Here is a 6,560-nt window from a genome sequence, read left to right as displayed (position 1 = left end):
TCTGGAGAGGACAGTTTCATCATTACCAGGGATCCTAGTTTTCTCTCTAAAAAAAATTCTCAATTTTTGGATTAAAAAATGAACCCTCAAATCCACATTTTACTGTGATTAAAATAAAATACCACTTGGGATTACTTTTTTTAAATCTGAAAATTGGGATTTTTTTTTTTATCGGAGAAAATCAGGATCCCTGGTCACTACTAATAAAGTCACATATAATAACACAAATGTTCCTCAATAAACTTTATCTAAAAGTGTTTGGTAAAGAATAAATGGAAGCCTTATTTCATCAGACCTAAGAGGTTACTATGAATCTGTATGTACTTCTAAAGCATGCAAGCTTTGCAAATGCTGACTATAAAGACATAGCTCAATGAGTTGTCCTAGTAACTTTTTGCAACATTAATAAAACTCTTCCAATCAATGCCTTTCCATCTTTTATTCTGATGACAGATAGCAGAAGCAATCACAGGGGATTAAGGATTATATGTCATGGTTCAAATTCTGCTGGATGTCCATTATAGTTGTTATTGTTATTATTGTTGTTATTATTACTATTATGTGTACTAAGAAAGCAATTTTAGACTGCTATATCAGCAGAGTATGCTTACTGATAAAATCAGATTATTTCAAGTATGGCATCTTAAAACCATGTAGTTTGTGCACATCTTCCATTAGTAACATTAGATGCATTATTACTATTAATATACAACAGAAAGAAGAAGAACACCACCAACAATAATAGTGTGTACAACATGGTCTCAAGATGTCATACTTATAATAGTCTGATTTCACCAGTGAGTTGCTATAACAATCTAAAACCTCCTTCTCACTACAGAAAAAAATCTTTTGTTAATATCAAATAACATCACAAAATATGGTAACATCCTTTTACTACTAACACTACAAGGAAAGGATAGATTCCTTATTGAATGACAAAAGTAATCTAATAATGGATGATGGACAGAAGCTTGAAGAATTTAATCTAGTTGATTCAATCAGCTTTTAGATAAAAGTGCCAAAAAGTCCCGCTGAAGTGTGTGAGCTATACAGATGCTGGGTGAGCTAGGTCAAATTGATGTGATGCCTCTTCTGGTAAAGCACTATTTATTTTTCCCTGTGTCTGTCAGCACCCAAAGCAATCAGAAATAGCTACCATAGATTTGTCAAGAGTAAGTCATTCTGGGCTACCTAATTTCCTTCTATGATGTGGTGATGGGCTTTGTGGATGCAGGGAGAGCAGTGGATGTGATATATCTCAACTTCAGCAAAGTTATTGACAATGGCTCCTAGAATATTTTCATGCATTAGTTAAGAAAATTGTCTAGATGAAAGTACTACATCATGGATATATACCAGAAGAGAACATTGTGCTCAGTGAGTAGCCATCAATGACCCAATGTTTAACTAGGAGGAAGTATCAAGTATGGTTCCCTTCTGTGTGGGTCCAATATATATGTTTAATATAGTCATTGAATATATTTATAGTGAATTCAATTGAATGATGGTATTGAGTGTACACTTAGCAACTTTGTATATGAGCCAAAAGGATAAAGATGTTCTGGAGTATAGGAGTGGAATTCAGGTGACTGTGTTAAACTGAAGATCTGGTCCAAGACTGATTGAATGAAATTATACAAGGACAAGTGCAGATGGGGCAGTAAGGGAAAGGAAGGGGAAGGAAAGGGAATTCTTACCTGCTTTGAGGACTTAAAAAAATTCCCTAATGGCTGCTCCTACCTCAGGGGTGGAGGAGGGAGGGGGGTAAGAGACTGGGAGCTGAGGGTGCAGCCACCCCGCTCCCAGTTCCAGACAACCCTTCAGTGCCAGTCACTGTTCCCACACTGCCCTTAGCAAAATAATGGATCTCTTTCTAGTTGTAGGGGGTGGCCACAGACCATTTTGGGGAGAGGGCAGTGTAGGCTTGGGGATAGGAGGGAGAAAGAAGGAGGGGACTTACTTAGGTGAGAGGCTGGGGAGTGGAGTAGGTCTTTTCAAAATTATTTTGAAAATGACTTCTCCAAAGTTGTGCAGCAGGCTTCTAAACAAGATATTTATTAAAAACTAAAGGGGTTTAACACCCAGTTTAATTCCAGATGCACTCAACTTCCCATCACACAGGATACAAATTAGTCCCAACTGCAATAAATAACTTTTTTTTTTTCTTTTCTGGCCATTGCTGCCTTCCCATACACTTGTGCAGAAGTGTCAGTTCAGGACTTCCACATAGCATTCAAATAAATGTCAGTGAAGCTTCAAGAGCACAGGACTTCTTTTTACCCTTTGAATATCCACAGTGCCTATGAGTGCTTAGCAAAGGGTGGAATTAAGGTCATCATACATAAGCAAAGATTAACTTTCCTATTTCTTTTTAGGTCATGTCCCAGTAGAATAGCAAGACATCCATATATTTCAGAGGGCTTTGGATCTGGATTGCTAAACTTGGATTGACCCTTTGAACAGTTTTCAGAAAGTGCAGACACATATTAATATTCATTTGAAGTTGCCAACATGAGATCTTTGTCCTGCTTTTAGTGCCAGTAATTGTTTAAACGTGATCCTCCCCATCTGACTGTCTTGGATTATATTAAGAAGTGTTCTGTGAATAAGCACTCAAGCCTATTTGTCTGAATTCAATTTATTCAATACTGTCCTGCATGCAATGTCCATTTAATCTTCATTTCTAATGGAACTAGACCTGGGTCTAATAGGATGTCCGTTTCTTAGCCTCTGAATTCTTGCAGTAAATAAAGACAGGAGTAAAAAAGGATGAGGAACCACCTTTCAGGGACAGGTACTTTCAACAGAATGAATGAAACTAACATATGGAAATCCATTTTTGTAGGAAACACATTGTACAGTATATCAAATGTTCATTGTATTGAAGCTTCTGTTTTTTGTTTGTTTGTTTGTTTTTTAATGGAAATGGAGAGTCTTAATTTTTTAAGAGCAGTTGGAATTTTTAATAGGAAGGAATCTAGGTTTTTTGGGGAAATGTGGCAAATTTTCTCCTTTAAACAAGGAAAACATGGATTTTTTTTCCTGTAAAGGTGAAAAACTTGGGAAACCACACATTTTCTCTCTCAGACTGGCAGAGTTCCAGTGTGCAGGAGCTGTTTGGGGCTGAGGGCAGTGGGACACAGGGGATGGGGGCAAGGGGTTCCAGATGCGTGTGTGTATGCACACTCATGTGGCAGCCAGACAATCTGATGGAGAGCAGGTCCCGCAGCTCCCTCCAGGTAAGTCTATAGGGGCGGGGGGAGGGCAGCATAGGTGATGCATGAGGGGGGCAGGGTGCACACAAATGAAGTATTGGGGTAAAGAAAGATACTGCCCCCCTAGATTTCTGTGCCCCCAGCAAATTGTGGGGTGTGGGAACATAGCCTGGCTGGACCAGCTCAGTAGAGAAGCTGCTTCTATGGCTCATTGGGCAGGACCCGGTGTGGGAGGGGGCACCATGTTGACATGCCCACCAAGCTGAAGTGCCCCCTGCACACCCAGCAGCAGCAGAGGGCACAACTGCTTGCAACTGCCACTGCTGCTCCTCACCTTGGTAGCTATGGCAGCACAGTGCTCCTTTCTAAGTGAGGCCCTGCCTGCTGGGCCAGAAATGGCCTCTGTCCAGAGCTGGTCTGGCTAAGCTGCAGCCCCATGCTATATGCCCTGGTATGGGTGCAGAAATCTGGGAGACATGTATTACCTATGCCCACACACCCACCCCATTTGTGACATACCCACTCACTTCCTCAAACACTCGGGGTCTAGGGTCCATGAGTGGGAGGCAGTGTGTAGGGTGTGAAGGGCACTAGCAGGCTTAGGAGTGTGGGGAATATAGGTTGGGAATGAGGGGCAATGGGCAGGAGCATGGCACCATCATATCAGGACTCCTGAGCAAAGGAAGCAGGGGAAGCTCTGATTTTCTATGTTTAAAAAAGTGAAAATCAAATGCCAAAATATATAGGTATTTAGAATTTATTTTCTTATAATTATTGAGGTACTGTTAGGCTTCACTGTCTTGATTTTATTCAGCTAATTCAGATCCAAAGATTCAGTGCTGATTTGGAGATTCAGCCACAGACTAGACAGGCAGCAGTCCTCAATCATCCTGGACACAGCTGCCTCTAGCTGGTAAGTCTGCTGTGGTGGGTGAAGGGGGGAAGTAAGGGGTTTTGGGGGGGAAGATCAACACCCCCACAATGAGGGAGGAATTGAGGCAGTGGGTGGGTGGAACCAGGGCTGCGCTCTGGGCTGCAGCTGGGGCTAGGAGCATAGCACGGTGGCAGAAGGCTTGGACTACCCTTCTACAGCACAGCCTGGCCTAGCCCTCCCCATTCAGATCTAGGGACATATGCCCACTCCCATGCCTTCTTGGACTGGCGAGGTGCACAGTGGTGGAAGCCCCCACCCCTGAGTCCTGTGCTCCCCCTGCCTCCCCACCGTAACTGGACAGCTTGTCCTAGCACCAGCCCCAATCCCTCCCTTACTGTGGGGGCATTGATCTCCCCTCCCACCCACACACACCTTCCCTCTGCCCAGCACGACAGACTTACTAGCTGGCAGCAGCTGTGTCCAGCATGGTCAAGGACTGCTGCCTGTTTAATCTGTGGCAGAATTTCTGAATCAATGCCAAATCTCTCTGAATTGATTTGGAGGCTTTTGATTACATGCAGGACAGTATTAAATAAATTGAACTCGGACAAATAGGCTAGAGTGCTTATTCACAGAACACATCTTAATATAATCCATTGATTTGGAAACTGTGATTTGAAGATTTTAATGGCTCTCCCAATTTGATTTGAATTCAGAGATTCAGCCACTGAATCAGGCCAAATCCTTTCTGAATTGAATTGGCTAGTGAAGCTTCACACAGCCCTAAAATACATATACATACAGGCATACCTCGTTTTATTGTGCTTTGCTTTATTGCACTTCGCAGATATTGTGTTTTTTACAAATTGAAGGTTTGTGGCAACCTGCGTCGAGCAAGTCTATCGGCGCCATTTTTCCAACAGCATTTGCTCACTTCGCATTTTTTAGCAATAAAGTATTTTTTAATTAAGGTATGTACATTGTTTTTTTAGACATAATGCTATTGCACACTTAATAGACTACAGTATAGTATAAACATAACTTTTATATGCACTGGGAAACCAAAAAATTCGTGTGACTTGCTTTATTGCGATATTCGCTTTATTGCAGTGGTCTGGAACCGAACCCGCAATATCTCCGAGGTATGCCTGTATACATATACATATATGTATGTATGCATGTATTAGAAGTGAACTGATACATCAATCCAATATCAGATTGGCACCAATATAAAGAAAATTGTCTGTATCAAAAATTGGCCTGATATAGCTGATATTTTGGCTGATAAATGTCCCGTGCATGTACACAGCTACACTGCAGCATGTAAGAAGTGAGCTGCTCATTCAGTGGCTCATCCAGTGCTTGTCTACTCATCCTGCAGCTTGTGCCACTGCTTGTGCTGCTTGTTCAGGTAGGCATGGGAGGGGATGACCTCTGATCTGTGTGGGGCAGGGTGAGGGGGTGATCTTGGGCCGGGGCTATGTGGGGCTCATTCTGGTGGGGACTGACCCAGGCTACACTCAAGGTGGGTGACAGCAGCACTGGGAGTGGGGTTCAGGGGGAAATTTTGGAGCGGCTGCAGCCCCCATCCACAGCCCCCTTCCAGAACTGCTGCTGCCTACCACAAACACAGCCCAGCCAAGGCCCCACTGGGAAGAGCCCAGCATAACCCTGGCCCCAGCTTCAGCCTGCAGCAACAGCCTCCCCCACCCTGCTCCACACAGATCCTGGGAACACATGATCCCTATGCCCTCATGGGGCGTGTGCAGCCCCCTTAATGGCCACTTGCAGCTCTGTCTCATGTCCCACCCCGTGCCAGCTGAGCAGTGCTTGGCCCAGCCCCACTCCCACTGTCACTGCAGGGGCCTCAATCTTCACCATGCCCCTTCCCTTCCCTTCCTCTGTGGATAATTTTCCCTGGGTAGCATTCAGTGATTTTGAAATTTTAGAGTAGGTAGGATCAGCCATTCTTGAATTATAAGAGCACATATAATAAGGACAGTTGAACTGAATTCTGAATGGAGTGGTAACAGTTTGTTACCTGAGAAGCAAAGGAACCCAATCAATGGAAACCCCGAAAAGTGTCCAGTGAAAAAGACAGATCAGAAGGCATCCCCTCCCATGCCCACCTGAACAAGCAGCACAAGCAGTGGCACAAGCTGCAGGATGAGTAGACAAGCACTGGATGAGCCACTGAATGAGCAGCTCACTTCCTTGGGAGGTATTCAGTGTTTTGGAAGGTTCAGAATAGATAGGACCAGCCATTTTCCATTTATAAGCAAACACACAGACATACACTTCATTATACATATATCATATATATACACACACCTACACACACACACACACACACACACACACACACATATATATAAAATCATAGAATCATAGAAGTAGGGTCAGTAGGGACCTTGCAGATCTTCAAGTCCGACCCCCCGCCCGGGCGGGAGAAAAACTGGGCTCAAATGACT

The 6,560-nt window shown here is 43.4% G+C and overlaps 1 long non-coding RNA gene across 1 annotated transcript in view; it reads left to right on the top strand.

Moving 5' to 3' along the window:
• The window catches only part of LOC109306111, a 17,103-nt gene extending 12,701 nt beyond the window's left edge, over nt 1-4,402 (top strand). Inside the window, exons 2-3 of the long non-coding RNA XR_002099859.1 lie at nt 1,884-1,886; nt 4,382-4,402. This is a non-coding gene — a long non-coding RNA (uncharacterized LOC109306111). The remainder of the gene's footprint in view (nt 1-1,883; nt 1,887-4,381) is intronic.
• Nucleotides 4,403-6,560: the final 2,158 nt, after the last annotated feature.

The sequence above is a fragment of the Crocodylus porosus genome, unplaced genomic scaffold, assembly GCF_001723895.1.
Source record: "Crocodylus porosus isolate Cpor-Errol unplaced genomic scaffold, CroPor_comp1, whole genome shotgun sequence".
NCBI classification, from domain to species: Eukaryota; Metazoa; Chordata; order Crocodylia; family Crocodylidae; genus Crocodylus; species Crocodylus porosus.
Note: the sequence above shows the minus strand (reverse complement) of the source record. Positions and strands in the feature narration are given on the sequence as shown.